This window comes from Triticum urartu, chromosome 5A (assembly GCF_056163025.1).
Source record: "Triticum urartu cultivar PI428250 chromosome 5A, HENAU_Tu73, whole genome shotgun sequence".
NCBI lineage: Eukaryota > Viridiplantae > Streptophyta > Magnoliopsida > Poales > Poaceae > Triticum > Triticum urartu.
In genome coordinates this window covers 71,995,816-72,009,543 of record NC_141877.1, presented here as the reverse complement: position 1 = coordinate 72,009,543, position 13,728 = coordinate 71,995,816, and the positions used below count along the sequence as shown (strand labels likewise).

The 13,728-nt window shown below is 48.2% G+C and overlaps 29 non-coding genes across 29 annotated transcripts; all 29 read left to right on the top strand.

Annotated features, from left to right (window-relative positions):
• The first annotated feature begins 101 nt into the window (after nt 1–101).
• On the top strand, nt 102–220 carry LOC147969299 (5S ribosomal RNA). Its single transcript, XR_015605745.1, has one exon. It is a non-coding gene; the product is annotated as a 5S ribosomal RNA (ribosomal RNA).
• A 364-nt stretch (nt 221–584) lies between these two features.
• LOC147969298 (5S ribosomal RNA) lies at nt 585–703 on the top strand. Its single transcript, XR_015606381.1, has one exon. It is a non-coding gene; the product is annotated as a 5S ribosomal RNA (ribosomal RNA).
• A 364-nt stretch (nt 704–1,067) lies between these two features.
• Nucleotides 1,068–1,186, top strand: LOC147969297 (5S ribosomal RNA). The gene has a single exon (XR_015604984.1). It is a non-coding gene; the product is annotated as a 5S ribosomal RNA (ribosomal RNA).
• A 364-nt stretch (nt 1,187–1,550) lies between these two features.
• On the top strand, nt 1,551–1,669 carry LOC147969296 (5S ribosomal RNA). Its single transcript, XR_015604983.1, has one exon. It is a non-coding gene; the product is annotated as a 5S ribosomal RNA (ribosomal RNA).
• A 364-nt stretch (nt 1,670–2,033) lies between these two features.
• Nucleotides 2,034–2,152, top strand: LOC147969295 (5S ribosomal RNA). Its single transcript, XR_015606380.1, has one exon. It is a non-coding gene; the product is annotated as a 5S ribosomal RNA (ribosomal RNA).
• A 364-nt stretch (nt 2,153–2,516) lies between these two features.
• LOC147969294 (5S ribosomal RNA) lies at nt 2,517–2,635 on the top strand. The gene has a single exon (XR_015605728.1). It is a non-coding gene; the product is annotated as a 5S ribosomal RNA (ribosomal RNA).
• Nucleotides 2,636–2,998: 363 nt separating this feature from the next.
• Nucleotides 2,999–3,117, top strand: LOC147969293 (5S ribosomal RNA). The gene has a single exon (XR_015604982.1). It is a non-coding gene; the product is annotated as a 5S ribosomal RNA (ribosomal RNA).
• Nucleotides 3,118–3,481: 364 nt separating this feature from the next.
• LOC147969292 (5S ribosomal RNA) lies at nt 3,482–3,600 on the top strand. Its single transcript, XR_015605727.1, has one exon. It is a non-coding gene; the product is annotated as a 5S ribosomal RNA (ribosomal RNA).
• Nucleotides 3,601–3,964: 364 nt separating this feature from the next.
• Nucleotides 3,965–4,083, top strand: LOC147969291 (5S ribosomal RNA). The gene has a single exon (XR_015606154.1). It is a non-coding gene; the product is annotated as a 5S ribosomal RNA (ribosomal RNA).
• A 364-nt stretch (nt 4,084–4,447) lies between these two features.
• Nucleotides 4,448–4,566, top strand: LOC147969290 (5S ribosomal RNA). The gene has a single exon (XR_015604981.1). It is a non-coding gene; the product is annotated as a 5S ribosomal RNA (ribosomal RNA).
• Nucleotides 4,567–4,930: 364 nt separating this feature from the next.
• LOC147969289 (5S ribosomal RNA) lies at nt 4,931–5,049 on the top strand. Its single transcript, XR_015604980.1, has one exon. It is a non-coding gene; the product is annotated as a 5S ribosomal RNA (ribosomal RNA).
• Nucleotides 5,050–5,373: 324 nt separating this feature from the next.
• On the top strand, nt 5,374–5,492 carry LOC147969288 (5S ribosomal RNA). The gene has a single exon (XR_015606610.1). It is a non-coding gene; the product is annotated as a 5S ribosomal RNA (ribosomal RNA).
• A 364-nt stretch (nt 5,493–5,856) lies between these two features.
• LOC147969287 (5S ribosomal RNA) lies at nt 5,857–5,975 on the top strand. Its single transcript, XR_015604979.1, has one exon. It is a non-coding gene; the product is annotated as a 5S ribosomal RNA (ribosomal RNA).
• A 364-nt stretch (nt 5,976–6,339) lies between these two features.
• Nucleotides 6,340–6,458, top strand: LOC147969286 (5S ribosomal RNA). The gene has a single exon (XR_015606156.1). It is a non-coding gene; the product is annotated as a 5S ribosomal RNA (ribosomal RNA).
• A 364-nt stretch (nt 6,459–6,822) lies between these two features.
• LOC147969285 (5S ribosomal RNA) lies at nt 6,823–6,941 on the top strand. The gene has a single exon (XR_015605991.1). It is a non-coding gene; the product is annotated as a 5S ribosomal RNA (ribosomal RNA).
• Nucleotides 6,942–7,304: 363 nt separating this feature from the next.
• Nucleotides 7,305–7,423, top strand: LOC147969284 (5S ribosomal RNA). The gene has a single exon (XR_015604978.1). It is a non-coding gene; the product is annotated as a 5S ribosomal RNA (ribosomal RNA).
• Nucleotides 7,424–7,787: 364 nt separating this feature from the next.
• On the top strand, nt 7,788–7,906 carry LOC147969283 (5S ribosomal RNA). Its single transcript, XR_015604977.1, has one exon. It is a non-coding gene; the product is annotated as a 5S ribosomal RNA (ribosomal RNA).
• Nucleotides 7,907–8,230: 324 nt separating this feature from the next.
• Nucleotides 8,231–8,349, top strand: LOC147969282 (5S ribosomal RNA). The gene has a single exon (XR_015606608.1). It is a non-coding gene; the product is annotated as a 5S ribosomal RNA (ribosomal RNA).
• A 324-nt stretch (nt 8,350–8,673) lies between these two features.
• LOC147969281 (5S ribosomal RNA) lies at nt 8,674–8,792 on the top strand. Its single transcript, XR_015606607.1, has one exon. It is a non-coding gene; the product is annotated as a 5S ribosomal RNA (ribosomal RNA).
• A 364-nt stretch (nt 8,793–9,156) lies between these two features.
• Nucleotides 9,157–9,275, top strand: LOC147969280 (5S ribosomal RNA). The gene has a single exon (XR_015604976.1). It is a non-coding gene; the product is annotated as a 5S ribosomal RNA (ribosomal RNA).
• A 324-nt stretch (nt 9,276–9,599) lies between these two features.
• Nucleotides 9,600–9,718, top strand: LOC147969279 (5S ribosomal RNA). The gene has a single exon (XR_015606606.1). It is a non-coding gene; the product is annotated as a 5S ribosomal RNA (ribosomal RNA).
• A 364-nt stretch (nt 9,719–10,082) lies between these two features.
• Nucleotides 10,083–10,201, top strand: LOC147969278 (5S ribosomal RNA). The gene has a single exon (XR_015604975.1). It is a non-coding gene; the product is annotated as a 5S ribosomal RNA (ribosomal RNA).
• A 324-nt stretch (nt 10,202–10,525) lies between these two features.
• LOC147969277 (5S ribosomal RNA) lies at nt 10,526–10,644 on the top strand. The gene has a single exon (XR_015606605.1). It is a non-coding gene; the product is annotated as a 5S ribosomal RNA (ribosomal RNA).
• Nucleotides 10,645–11,008: 364 nt separating this feature from the next.
• Nucleotides 11,009–11,127, top strand: LOC147969276 (5S ribosomal RNA). The gene has a single exon (XR_015604974.1). It is a non-coding gene; the product is annotated as a 5S ribosomal RNA (ribosomal RNA).
• Nucleotides 11,128–11,491: 364 nt separating this feature from the next.
• On the top strand, nt 11,492–11,610 carry LOC147969275 (5S ribosomal RNA). Its single transcript, XR_015604973.1, has one exon. It is a non-coding gene; the product is annotated as a 5S ribosomal RNA (ribosomal RNA).
• Nucleotides 11,611–11,974: 364 nt separating this feature from the next.
• Nucleotides 11,975–12,093, top strand: LOC147969274 (5S ribosomal RNA). The gene has a single exon (XR_015606358.1). It is a non-coding gene; the product is annotated as a 5S ribosomal RNA (ribosomal RNA).
• Nucleotides 12,094–12,457: 364 nt separating this feature from the next.
• Nucleotides 12,458–12,576, top strand: LOC147969273 (5S ribosomal RNA). The gene has a single exon (XR_015604972.1). It is a non-coding gene; the product is annotated as a 5S ribosomal RNA (ribosomal RNA).
• A 364-nt stretch (nt 12,577–12,940) lies between these two features.
• Nucleotides 12,941–13,059, top strand: LOC147969272 (5S ribosomal RNA). Its single transcript, XR_015604971.1, has one exon. It is a non-coding gene; the product is annotated as a 5S ribosomal RNA (ribosomal RNA).
• Nucleotides 13,060–13,423: 364 nt separating this feature from the next.
• Nucleotides 13,424–13,542, top strand: LOC147969271 (5S ribosomal RNA). The gene has a single exon (XR_015606357.1). It is a non-coding gene; the product is annotated as a 5S ribosomal RNA (ribosomal RNA).
• Nucleotides 13,543–13,728: the final 186 nt, after the last annotated feature.

The following is a 13,728-nucleotide window of genomic DNA, read 5'->3' as shown; positions in this document are numbered from 1 at the left end:
ATTAGTAGGCGACGGTTGTAATGGTAGTAAGAATGTATAGCCGTCTTTGCAGCGGACGTGGGAGTGGGAAGCATAAGGGATGAAGCCGGGGGTAACATGTCGGATGCGATCATACCAGCACTAAAGCACCGGATCCCATCAGAACTCCGAAGTTAAGCGTGCTTGGGCGAGAGTAGTACTAGGATGGGTGACCTCCTGAGAAGTCCTCGTGTTGCATTCCCTTTTTAATTATTTTTGTACGTACGTGAGGAACAGAACTCACGTGCGTGATATATATTAAGCCTGTCATCATATTTTTGACATTTGCGATATGTTTTAGCTCGGAGCTCGTTAGTCACGCGGCTAGGGAGAGTTGGGGCGCGAAAAGCGCGTTGTGAAAGGGGTGTAAAATACGTGTTGCTGCGGTATAGAGGGAGGGGTGGAAATCGTGGTAAACTCGTCTTCGTAGTTGAGCGAGAGAGTAAGTAGTATAGGGCATTATCCATTAGTAGGCGACGGTTGTAATGGTAGTAAGAATGTATAGCCGTCTTTGTAGCGGACGTGGGAGTGGGAAGCATAAGGGATGAAGCCGGTGGTAACATGTCGGATGCGATCATACCAGCACTAAAGCACCGGATCCCATCAGAACTCCGAAGTTGAGCGTGCTTGGGCGAGAGTAGTACTAGGATGGGTGACCTCCTGGGAAGTCCTCGTGTTGCATTCCCTTTTTAATTATTTTTGTACGTACGTGAGGAACAGAACGCACGTGCGTGATATATATTAAGCCTGTCATCATATTTTTGACATTTGCGATATGTTTTAGCTCGGAGCTCGTTAGTCACGCGGCTAGGGAGAGTTGGGGCGCGAAAAGCGCGTTGTGAAAGGGGTGTAAAATACGTGTTGCTGCGGTATAGAGGGAGGTGTGGAAATCGTGGTAAACTCGTCTTCGTAGTTGAGCGAGAGAGTAAGTAGTATAGGGCATTATCCATTAGTAGGCGACGGTTGTAATGGTAGTAAGAATGTATAGCCGTCTTTGCAGCGGACGTGGGAGTGGGAAGCATAAGGGATGAAGCCGGGGGTAACATGTCGGATGCGATCATACCAGCACTAAAGCACCGGATCCCATCAGAACTCCGAAGTTAAGCGTGCTTGGGCGAGAGTAGTACTAGGATGGGTGACCTCCTGGGAAGTCCTCGTGTTGCATTCCCTTTTTAATTATTTTTGTACGTACGTGAGGAACAGAACGCACGTGCGTGATATATATTAAGCCTGTCATCATATTTTTGACATTTGCGATATGTTTTAGCTCGGAGCTCGTTAGTCACGCGGCTAGGGAGAGTTGGGGCGCGAAAAGCGCGTTGTGAAAGGGGTGTAAAATACGTGTTGCTGCGGTATAGAGGGAGGGGTGGAAATCGTGGTAAACTCGTCTTCGTAGTTGAGCGAGAGAGTAAGTAGTATAGGGCATTATCCATTAGTAGGCGACGGTTGTAATGGTAGTAAGAATGTATAGCCGTCTTTGCAGCGGACGTGGGAGTGGGAAGCATAAGGGATGAAGCCGGGGGTAACATGTCGGATGCGATCATACCAGCACTAAAGCACCGGATCCCATCAGAACTCCGAAGTTAAGCGTGCTTGGGCGAGAGTAGTACTAGGATGGGTGACCTCCTGGGAAGTCCTCGTGTTGCATTCCCTTTTTAATTATTTTTGTACGTACGTGAGGAACAGAACGCACGTGCGTGATATATATTAAGCCTGTCATCATATTTTTGACATTTGCGATATGTTTTAGCTCGGAGCTCGTTAGTCACGCGGCTAGGGAGAGTTGGGGCGCGAAAAGCGCGTTGTGAAAGGGGTGTAAAATACGTGTTGCTGCGGTATAGAGGGAGGGGTGGAAATCGTGGTAAACTCGTCTTCGTAGTTGAGCGAGAGAGTAAGTAGTATAGGGCATTATCCATTAGTAGGCGACGGTTGTAATGGTAGTAAGAATGTATAGCCGTCTTTGTAGCGGACGTGGGAGTGGGAAGCATAAGGGATGAAGCCGGTGGTAACATGTCGGATGCGATCATACCAGCACTAAAGCACCGGATCCCATCAGAACTCCGAAGTTGAGCGTGCTTGGGCGAGAGTAGTACTAGGATGGGTGACCTCCTGGGAAGTCCTCGTGTTGCATTCCCTTTTTAATTATTTTTGTACGTACGTGAGGAACAGAACGCACGTGCGTGATATATATTAAGCCTGTCATCATATTTTTGACATTTGCGATATGTTTTAGCTCGGAGCTCGTTAGTCACGCGGCTAGGGAGAGTTGGGGCGCGAAAAGCGCGTTGTGAAAGGGGTGTAAAATACGTGTTGCTGCGGTATAGAGGGAGGTGTGGAAATCGTGGTAAACTCGTCTTCGTAGTTGAGCGAGAGAGTAAGTAGTATAGGGCATTATCCATTAGTAGGCGACGGTTGTAATGGTAGTAAGAATGTATAGCCGTCTTTGCAGCGGACGTGGGAGTGGGAAGCATAAGGGATGAAGCCGGGGGTAACATGTCGGATGCGATCATACCAGCACTAAAGCACCGGATCCCATCAGAACTCCGAAGTTAAGCGTGCTTGGGCGAGAGTAGTACTACGATGGGTGACCTCCTGGGAAGTCCTCGTGTTGCATTCCCTTTTTAATTATTTTTGTACGTACGTGAGGAACAGAACGCACGTGCGTGATATATATTAAGCCTGTCATCATATTTTTGACATTTGCGATATGTTTTAGCTCGGAGCTCGTTAGTCACGCGTCTAGGGAGAGTTGGGCGCGAAAAGCGCGTTGTGAAAGGGGTGTAAAATACGTGTTGCTGCTGTATAGAGGGAGGGGTGGAAATCGTGGTAAACTCGTCTTCGTAGTTGAGCGAGAGAGTAAGTAGTATAGGGCATTATCCATTAGTAGGCGACGGTTGTAATGGTAGTAAGAATGTATAGCCGTCTTTGTAGCGGACGTGGGAGTGGGAAGCATAAGGGATGAAGCCGGTGGTAACATGTCGGATGCGATCATACCAGCACTAAAGCACCGGATCCCATCAGAACTCCGAAGTTAAGCGTGCTTGGGCGAGAGTAGTACTAGGATGGGTGACCTCCTGGGAAGTCCTCGTGTTGCATTCCCTTTTTAATTATTTTTGTACGTACGTGAGGAACAGAACGCACGTGCGTGATATATATTAAGCCTGTCATCATATTTTTGACATTTGCGATATGTTTTAGCTCGGAGCTCGTTAGTCACGCGGCTAGGGAGAGTTGGGGCGCGAAAAGCGCGTTGTGAAAGGGGTGTAAAATACGTGTTGCTGCGGTATAGAGGGAGGGGTGGAAATCATGGTAAACTCGTCTTCGTAGTTGAGCGAGAGAGTAAGTAGTATAGGGCATTATCCATTAGTAGGCGACGGTTGTAATGGTAGTAAGAATGTATAGCCGTCTTTGCAGCGGACGTGGGAGTGGGAAGCATAAGGGATGAAGCCGGGGGTAACATGTCGGATGCGATCATACCAGCACTAAAGCACCGGATCCCATCAGAACTCCGAAGTTAAGCGTGCTTGGGCGAGAGTAGTACTACGATGGGTGACCTCCTGGGAAGTCCTCGTGTTGCATTCCCTTTTTAATTATTTTTGTACGTACGTGAGGAACAGAACGCACGTGCGTGATATATATTAAGCCTGTCATCATATTTTTGACATTTGCGATATGTTTTAGCTCGGAGCTCGTTAGTCACGCGTCTAGGGAGAGTTGGGGCGCGAAAAGCGCGTTGTGAAAGGGGTGTAAAATACGTGTTGCTGCGGTATAGAGGGAGGGGTGGAAATCGTGGTAAACTCGTCTTCGTAGTTGAGCGAGAGAGTAAGTAGTATAGGGCATTATCCATTAGTAGGCGACGGTTGTAATGGTAGTAAGAATGTATAGCCGTCTTTGTAGCGGACGTGGGAGTGGGAAGCATAAGGGATAAAGCCGGGGGTAACATGTCGGATGCGATCATACCAGCACTAAAGCACCGGATCCCATCAGAACTCCGAAGTTAAGCATGCTTGGGCGAGAGTAGTACTAGGATGGGTGACCTCCTGGGAAGTCCTCGTGTTGCATTCCCTTTTTAATTATTTTTGTACGTACGTGAGGAACAGAACGCACGTGCGTGATATATATTAAGCCTGTCATCATATTTTTGACATTTGCGATATGTTTTAGCTCGGAGCTCGTTAGTCACGCGGCTAGGGAGAGTTGGGGCGCGAAAAGCGAGTTGTGAAAGGGGTGTAAAATACGTGTTGCTGCGGTATAGAGGGAGGGGTGGAAATCGTGGTAAACTCGTCTTCGTAGTTGAGCGAGAGAGTAAGTAGTATAGGGCATTATCCATTAGTAGGCGACGGTTGTAATGGTAGTAAGAATGTATAGCCGTCTTTGCAGCGGACGTGGGAGTGGGAAGCATAAGGGATGAAGCCGGGGGTAACATGTCGGATGCGATCATACCAGCACTAAAGCACCGGATCCCATCAGAACTCCGAAGTTAAGCGTGCTTGGGCGAGAGTAGTACTAGGATGGGTGACCTCCTGGGAAGTCCTCGTGTTGCATTCCCTTTTTAATTATTTTTGTACGTACGTGAGGAACAGAACGCACGTGCGTGATATATATTAAGCCTGTCATCATATTTTTGACATTTGCGATATGTTTTAGCTCGGAGCTCGTTAGTCACGCGGCTAGGGAGAGTTGGGGCGCGAAAAGCGCGTTGTGAAAGGGGTGTAAAATACGTGTTGCTGCGGTATAGAGGGAGGGGTGGAAATCGGGGTAAACTCGTCTTCGTAGTTGAGCGAGAGAGTAAGTAGTATAGGGCATTATCCATTAGTAGGCGACGGTTGTAATGGTAGTAAGAATGTATAGCCGTCTTTGTAGCGGACGTGGGAGTGGTAAGCATAAGGGATGAAGCCGGTGGTAACATGTCGGATGCGATCATACCAGCACTAAAGCACCGGATCCCATCAGAACTCCGAAGTTAAGCGTGCTTGGGCGAGAGTAGTACTAGGATGGGTGACCTCCTGGGAAGTCCTCGTGTTGCATTCCCTTTTTAATTATTTTTGTACGTACGTGAGGAACAGAACGCACGTGCGTGATATATATTAAGCCTGTCATCATATTTTTGACATTTGCGATATGTTTTAGCTCGGAGCTCGTTAGTCACGCGGCTAGGGAGAGTTGGGGCGCGAAAAGCGCGTTGTGAAAGGGGTGTAAAATACGTGTTGCTGCGGTATAGAGGGAGGGGTGGAAATCGTGGTAAACTCGTCTTCGTAGTTGAGCGAGAGAGTAAGTAGTATAGGGCATTATCCATTAGTAGGCGACGGTTGTAATGGTAGTAAGAATGTATAGCCGTCTTTGTAGCGGACGTGGGAGTGGGATCATACCAGCACTAAAGCACCGGATCCCATCAGAACTCCGAAGTTAAGCGTGCTTGGGCGAGAGTAGTACTAGGATGGGTGACCTCCTGGGAAGTCCTCGTGTTGCATTCCCTTTTTAATTATTTTTGTACGTACGTGAGGAACAGAACGCACGTGCGTGATATATATTAAGCCTGTCATCATATTTTTGACATTTGCGATATGTTTTAGCTCGGAGCTCGTTAGTCACGCGGCTAGGGAGAGTTGGGGCGCGAAAAGCGCGTTGTGAAAGGGGTGTAAAATACGTGTTGCTGCGGTATAGAGGGAGCGGTGGAAATCGTGGTAAACTCGTCTTCGTACTTGAGCGAGAGAGTAAGTAGTATAGGGCATTATCCATTAGTAGGCGACGGTTGTAATGGTAGTAAGAATGTATAGCCGTCTTTGTAGCGGACGTGGGAGTGGGAAGCATAAGGGATGAAGCCGGGGGTAACATGTCGGATGCGATCATACCAGCACTAAAGCACCGGATCCCATCAGAACTCCGAAGTTAAGCGTGCTTGGGCGAGAGTAGTACTAGGATGGGTGACCTCCTGGGAAGTCCTCGTGTTGCATTCCCTTTTTAATTATTTTTGTACGTACGTGAGGAACAGAACGCACGTGCGTGATATATATTAAGCCTGTCATCATATTTTTGACATTTGCGATATGTTTTAGCTCGGAGCTCGTTAGTCACGCGGCTAGGGAGAGTTGGGGCGCGAAAAGCGCGTTGTGAAAGGGGTGTAAAATACGTGTTGCTGCGGTATAGAGGGAGGGGTGGAAATCGTGGTAAACTCGTCTTCGTAGTTGAGCGAGAAAGTAAGTAGTATAGGGCATTATCCATTAGTAGGCGACGGTTGTAATGGTAGTAAGAATGTATAGCCGTCTTTGTAGCGGACGTGGGAGTGGGAAGCATAAGGGATGAAGCCGGGGGTAACATGTCGGATGCGATCAGACCAGCACTAAAGCACCGGATCCCATCAGAACTCCGAAGTTAAGCGTGCTTGGGCGAGAGTAGTACTAGGATGGGTGACCTCCTGGGAAGTCCTCGTGTTGCATTCCCTTTTTAATTATTTTTGTACGTACGTGAGGAACAGAACGCACGTGCGTGATATATATTAAGCCTGTCATCATATTTTTGACATTTGCGATATGTTTTAGCTCGGAGCTCGTTAGTCACGCGGCTAGGGAGAGTTGGGGCGCGAAAAGCGCGTTGTGAAAGGGGTGTAAAATACGTGTTGCTGCGGTATAGAGGGAGGGGTGGAAATCGTGGTAAACTCGTCTTCGTAGTTGAGCGAGAGAGTAAGTAGTATAGGGCATTATCCATTAGTAGGCGACGGTTGTAATGGTAGTAAGAATGTATAGCCGTCTTTGCAGCGGCCGTGGGAGTGGGAAGCATAAGGGATGAAGCCGGGGGTAACATGTCGGATGCGATCATACCAGCACTAAAGCACTGGATCCCATCAGAACTCCGAAGTTAAGCGTGCTTGGGCGAGAGTAGTACTAGGATGGGTGACCTCCTGGGAAGTCCTCGTGTTGCATTCCCTTTTTAATTATTTTTGTACGTACGTGAGGAACAGAACGCACGTGCGTGATATATATTAAGCATGTCATCATATTTTTGACATTTGCGATATGTTTTAGCTCGGAGCTCGTTAGTCACGCGGCTAGGGAGAGTTGGGCGCGAAAAGCGCGTTGTGAAAGGGGTGTAAAATACGTGTTGCTGCGATATAGAGGGAGGGGTGGAAATCGTGGTAAACTCGTCTTCGTAGTTGAGCGAGAGAGTAAGTAGTATAGGGCATTATCCATTAGTAGGCGACGGTTGTAATGGTAGTAAGAATGTATAGCCGTCTTTGCAGCGGACGTGGGAGTGGGAAGCATAAGGGATGAAGCCGGGGGTAACATGTCGGATGCGATCATACCAGCACTAAAGCACCGGATCCCATCAGAACTCCGAAGTTAAGCGTGCTTGGGCGAGAGTAGTACTAGGATGGGTGACCTCCTGGGAAGTCCTCGTGTTGCATTCCCTTTTTAATTATTTTTGTACGTACGTGAGGAACAGAACGCACGTGCGTGATATATATTAAGCCTGTCATCATATTTTTGACATTTGCGATATGTTTTAGCTCGGAGCTCGTTAGTCACGCGGCTAGGGAGAGTTGGGGCGCGAAAAGCGCGTTGTGAAAGGGGTGTAAAATACGTGTTGCTGCGGTATAGAGGGAGGGGTGGAAATCGTGGTAAACTCGTCTTCGTAGTTGAGCGAGAGAGTAAGTAGTATAGGGCATTATCCATTAGTAGGCGACGGTTGTAATGGTAGTAAGAATGTATAGCCGTCTTTGCAGCGGACGTGGGAGTGGGAAGCATAGGGGATGAAGCCGGGGGTAACATGTCGGATGCGATCATACCAGCACTAAAGCACCGGATCCCATCAGAACTCCGAAGTTAAGCGTGCTTGGGCGAGAGTAGTACTAGGATGGGTGACCTCCTGGGAAGTCCTCGTGTTGCATTCCCTTTTTAATTATTTTTGTACGTACGTGAGGAACAGAACGCACGTGCGTGATATATATTAAGCCTGTCATCATATTTTTGACATTTGCGATATGTTTTAGCTCGGAGCTCGTTAGTCACGCGGCTAGGGAGAGTTGGGGCGCGAAAAGCGCGTTGTGAAAGGGGTGTAAAATACGTGTTGCTGCGGTATAGAGGGAGGGGTGGAAATCGTGGTAAACTCGTCTTCGTAGTTGAGCGAGAGAGTAAGTAGTATAGGGCATTATCCATTAGTAGGCGACGGTTGTAATGGTAGTAAGAATGTATAGCCGTCTTTGTAGCGGACGTGGGAGTGGGATCATACCAGCACTAAAGCACCGGATCCCATCAGAACTCCGAAGTTAAGCGTGCTTGGGCGAGAGTAGTACTAGGATGGGTGACCTCCTGGGAAGTCCTCGTGTTGCATTCCCTTTTTAATTATTTTTGTACATACGTGAGGAACAGAACGCACGTGCGTGATATATATTAAGCCTGTCATCATATTTTTGACATTTGCGATATGTTTTAGCTCGGAGCTCGTTAGTCACGCGGCTAGGGAGAGTTGGGGCGCGAAAAGCGCGTTGTGAAAGGGGTGTAAAATACGTGTTGCTGCGGTATAGAGGGAGGGGTGGAAATCGTGGTAAACTCGTCTTCGTAGTTGAGCGAGAGAGTAAGTAGTATAGGGCATTATCCATTAGTAGGCGACGGTTGTAATGGTAGTAAGAATGTATAGCCGTCTTTGTAGCGGACGTGGGAGTGGGATCATACCAGCACTAAAGCACCGGATCCCATCAGAACTCCGAAGTTAAGCGTGCTTGGGCGAGAGTAGTACTAGGATGGGTGACCTCCTGGGAAGTCCTCGTGTTGCATTCCCTTTTTAATTATTTTTGTACGTACGTGAGGAACAGAACGCACGTGCGTGATATATATTAAGCCTGTCATCATATTTTTGACATTTGCGATATGTTTTAGCTCGGAGCTCGTTAGTCACGCGGCTAGGGAGAGTTGGGGCGCGAAAAGCGCGTTGTGAAAGGGGTGTAAAATACGTGTTGCTGCGGTATAGAGGGAGGGGTGGAAATCGTGGTAAACTCGTCTTCGTAGTTGAGCGAGAGAGTAAGTAGTATAGGGCATTATCCATTAGTAGGCGACGGTTGTAATGGTAGTAAGAATGTATAGCCGTCTTTGCAGCGGACGTGGGAGTGGGAAGCATAGGGGATGAAGCCGGGGGTAACATGTCGGATGCGATCATACCAGCACTAAAGCACCGGATCCCATCAGAACTCCGAAGTTAAGCGTGCTTGGGCGAGAGTAGTACTAGGATGGGTGACCTCCTGGGAAGTCCTCGTGTTGCATTCCCTTTTTAATTATTTTTGTACGTACGTGAGGAACAGAACGCACGTGCGTGATATATATTAAGCCTGTCATCATATTTTTGACATTTGCGATATGTTTTAGCTCGGAGCTCGTTAGTCACGCGGCTAGGGAGAGTTGGGGCGCGAAAAGCGCGTTGTGAAAGGGGTGTAAAATACGTGTTGCTGCGGTATAGAGGGAGGGGTGGAAATCGTGGTAAACTCGTCTTCGTAGTTGAGCGAGAGAGTAAGTAGTATAGGGCATTATCCATTAGTAGGCGACGGTTGTAATGGTAGTAAGAATGTATAGCCGTCTTTGTAGCGGACGTGGGAGTGGGATCATACCAGCACTAAAGCACCGGATCCCATCAGAACTCCGAAGTTAAGCGTGCTTGGGCGAGAGTAGTACTAGGATGGGTGACCTCCTGGGAAGTCCTCGTGTTGCATTCCCTTTTTAATTATTTTTGTACGTACGTGAGGAACAGAACGCACGTGCGTGATATATATTAAGCCTGTCATCATATTTTTGACATTTGCGATATGTTTTAGCTCGGAGCTCGTTAGTCACGCGGCTAGGGAGAGTTGGGGCGCGAAAAGCGCGTTGTGAAAGGGGTGTAAAATACGTGTTGCTGCGGTATAGAGGGAGGGGTGGAAATCGTGGTAAACTCGTCTTCGTAGTTGAGCGAGAGAGTAAGTAGTATAGGGCATTATCCATTAGTAGGCGACGGTTGTAATGGTAGTAAGAATGTATAGCCGTCTTTGCAGCGGACGTGGGAGTGGGAAGCATAGGGGATGAAGCCGGGGGTAACATGTCGGATGCGATCATACCAGCACTAAAGCACCGGATCCCATCAGAACTCCGAAGTTAAGCGTGCTTGGGCGAGAGTAGTACTAGGATGGGTGACCTCCTGGGAAGTCCTCGTGTTGCATTCCCTTTTTAATTATTTTTGTACGTACGTGAGGAACAGAACGCACGTGCGTGATATATATTAAGCCTGTCATCATATTTTTGACATTTGCGATATGTTTTAGCTCGGAGCTCGTTAGTCACGCGGCTAGGGAGAGTTGGGGCGCGAAAAGCGCGTTGTGAAAGGGGTGTAAAATACGTGTTGCTGCGGTATAGAGGGAGGGGTGGAAATCGTGGTAAACTCGTCTTCGTAGTTGAGCGAGAGAGTAAGTAGTATAGGGCATTATCCATTAGTAGGCGACGGTTGTAATGGTAGTAAGAATGTATAGCCGTCTTTGTAGCGGACGTGGGAGTGGGATCATACCAGCACTAAAGCACCGGATCCCATCAGAACTCCGAAGTTAAGCGTGCTTGGGCGAGAGTAGTACTAGGATGGGTGACCTCCTGGGAAGTCCTCGTGTTGCATTCCCTTTTTAATTATTTTTGTACATACGTGAGGAACAGAACGCACGTGCGTGATATATATTAAGCCTGTCATCATATTTTTGACATTTGCGATATGTTTTAGCTCGGAGCTCGTTAGTCACGCGGCTAGGGAGAGTTGGGGCGCGAAAAGCGCGTTGTGAAAGGGGTGTAAAATACGTGTTGCTGCGGTATAGAGGGAGGGGTGGAAATCGTGGTAAACTCGTCTTCGTAGTTGAGCGAGAGAGTAAGTAGTATAGGGCATTATCCATTAGTAGGCGACGGTTGTAATGGTAGTAAGAATGTATAGCCGTCTTTGCAGCGGACGTGGGAGTGGGAAGCATAAGGGATGAAGCCGGTGGTAACATGTCGGATGCGATCATACCAGCACTAAAGCACCGGATCCCATCAGAACTCCGAAGTTAAGCGTGCTTGGGCGAGAGTAGTACTAGGATGGGTGACCTCCTGGGAAGTCCTCGTGTTGCATTCCCTTTTTAATTATTTTTGTACGTACGTGAGGAACAGAACGCACGTGCGTGATATATATTAAGCCTGTCATCATATTTTTGACATTTGCGATATGTTTTAGCTCGGAGCTCGTTAGTCACGCGGCTAGGGAGAGTTGGGGCGCGAAAAGCGCGTTGTGAAAGGGGTGTAAAATACGTGTTGCTGCGGTATAGAGGGAGGGGTGGAAATCGTGGTAAACTCGTCTTCGTAGTTGAGCGAGAGAGTAAGTAGTATAGGGCATTATCCATTAGTAGGCGACGGTTGTAATGGTAGTAAGAATGTATAGCCGTCTTTGCAGCGGACGTGGGAGTGGGAAGCATAAGGGCTGAAGCCGGGGGTAACATGTCGGATGCGATCATACCAGCACTAAAGCACCGGATCCCATCAGAACTCCGAAGTTAAGCGTGCTTGGGCGAGAGTAGTACTAGGATGGGTGACCTCCTGGGAAGTCCTCGTGTTGCATTCCCTTTTTAATTATTTTTGTACGTACGTGAGGAACAGAACGCACGTGCGTGATATATATTAAGCCTGTCATCATATTTTTGACATTTGCGATATGTTTTAGCTCGGAGCTCGTTAGTCACGCGGCTAGGGAGAGTTGGGGCGCGAAAAGCGCGTTGTGAAAGGGGTGTAAAATACGTGTTGCTGCGGTATAGAGGGAGGGGTGGAAATCGTGGTAAACTCGTCTTCGTAGTTGAGCGAGAGAGTAAGTAGTATAGGGCATTATCCATTAGTAGGCGACGGTTGTAATGGTAGTAAGAATGTATAGCCGTCTTTGCAGCGGCCGTGGGAGTGGGAAGCATAAGGGATGAAGCCGGGGGTAACATGTCGGATGCGATCATACCAGCACTAAAGCACGGGATCCCATCAGAACTCCGAAGTTAAGCGTGCTTGGGCGAGAGTAGTACTAGGATGGGTGACCTCCTGGGAAGTCCTCGTGTTGCATTCCCTTTTTAATTATTTTTGTACGTACGTGAGGAACAGAACGCACGTGCGTGATATATATTAAGCCTGTCATCATATTTTTGACATTTGCGATATGTTTTAGCTCGGAGCTCGTTAGTCACGCGGCTAGGGAGAGTTGGGGCGCGAAAAGCGCGTTGTGAAAGGGGTGTAAAATACGTGTTGCTGCGATATAGAGGGAGGGGTGGAAATCGTGGTAAACTCGTCTTCGTAGTTGAGCGAGAGAGTAAGTAGTATAGGGCATTATCCATTAGTAGGCGACGGTTGTAATGGTAGTAAGAATGTATAGCCGTCTTTGCAGCGGACGTGGGAGTGGGAAGCATAAGGGATGAAGCCGGGGGTAACATGTCGGATGCGATCATACCAGCACTAAAGCACCGGATCCCATCAGAACTCCGAAGTTAAGCGTGCTTGGGCGAGAGTAGTACTAGGATGGGTGACCTCCTGGGAAGTCCTCGTGTTGCATTCCCTTTTTAATTATTTTTGTACGTACGTGAGGAACAGAACGCACGTGCGTGATATATATTAAGCCTGTCATCATATTTTTGACATTTGCGATATGTTTTAGCTCGGAGCTCGTTAGTCACGCGGCTAGGGAGAGTTGGGGCGCGAAAAGCGCGTTGTGAAAGGGGTGTAAAATACGTGTTGCTGCGGTATAGAGGGAGGGGTGGAAATCGTGGTAAACTCGTCTTCGTAGTTGAGCGAGAGAGTAAGTAGTATAGGGCATTATCCATTAGTAGGCGACGGTTGTAATGGTAGTAAGAATGTATAGCCGTCTTTGCAGCGGACGTGGGAGTGGGAAGCATAAGGGCTGAAGCCGGGGGTAACATGTCGGATGCGATCATACCAGCACTAAAGCACCGGATCCCATCAGAACTCCGAAGTTAAGCGTGCTTGGGCGAGAGTAGTACTAGGATGGGTGACCTCCTGGGAAGTCCTCGTGTTGCATTCCCTTTTTAATTATTTTTGTACGTACGTGAGGAACAGAACGCACGTGCGTGATATATATTAAGCCTGTCATCATATTTTTGACATTTGCGATATGTTTTAGCTCGGAGCTCGTTAGTCACGCGGCTAGGGAGAGTTGGGGCGCGAAAAGCGCGTTGTGAAAGGGGTGTAAAATACGTGTTGCTGCGGTATAGAGGGAGGGGTGGAAATCGTGGTAAACTCGTCTTCGTAGTTGAGCGAGAGAGTAAGTAGTATAGGGCATTATCCATTAGTAGGCGACGGTTGTAATGGTAGTAAGAATGTATAGCCGTCTTTGCAGCGGCCGTGGGAGTGGGAAGCATAAGGGATGAAGCCGGGGGTAACATGTCGGATGCGATCATACCAGCACTAAAGCACGGGATCCCATCAGAACTCCGAAGTTAAGCGTGCTTGGGCGAGAGTAGTACTAGGATGGGTGACCTCCTGGGAAGTCCTCGTGTTGCATTCCCTTTTTAATTATTTTTGTACGTACGTGAGGAACAGAACGCACGTGCGTGATATATATTAAGCCTGTCATCATATTTTTGACATTTGCGATATGTTTTAGCTCGGAGCTCGTTAGTCACGCGGCTAGGGAGAGTTGGGGCGCGAAAAGCGCGTTGTGAAAGGGGTGTAAAATACGTGTTGCTGCGGT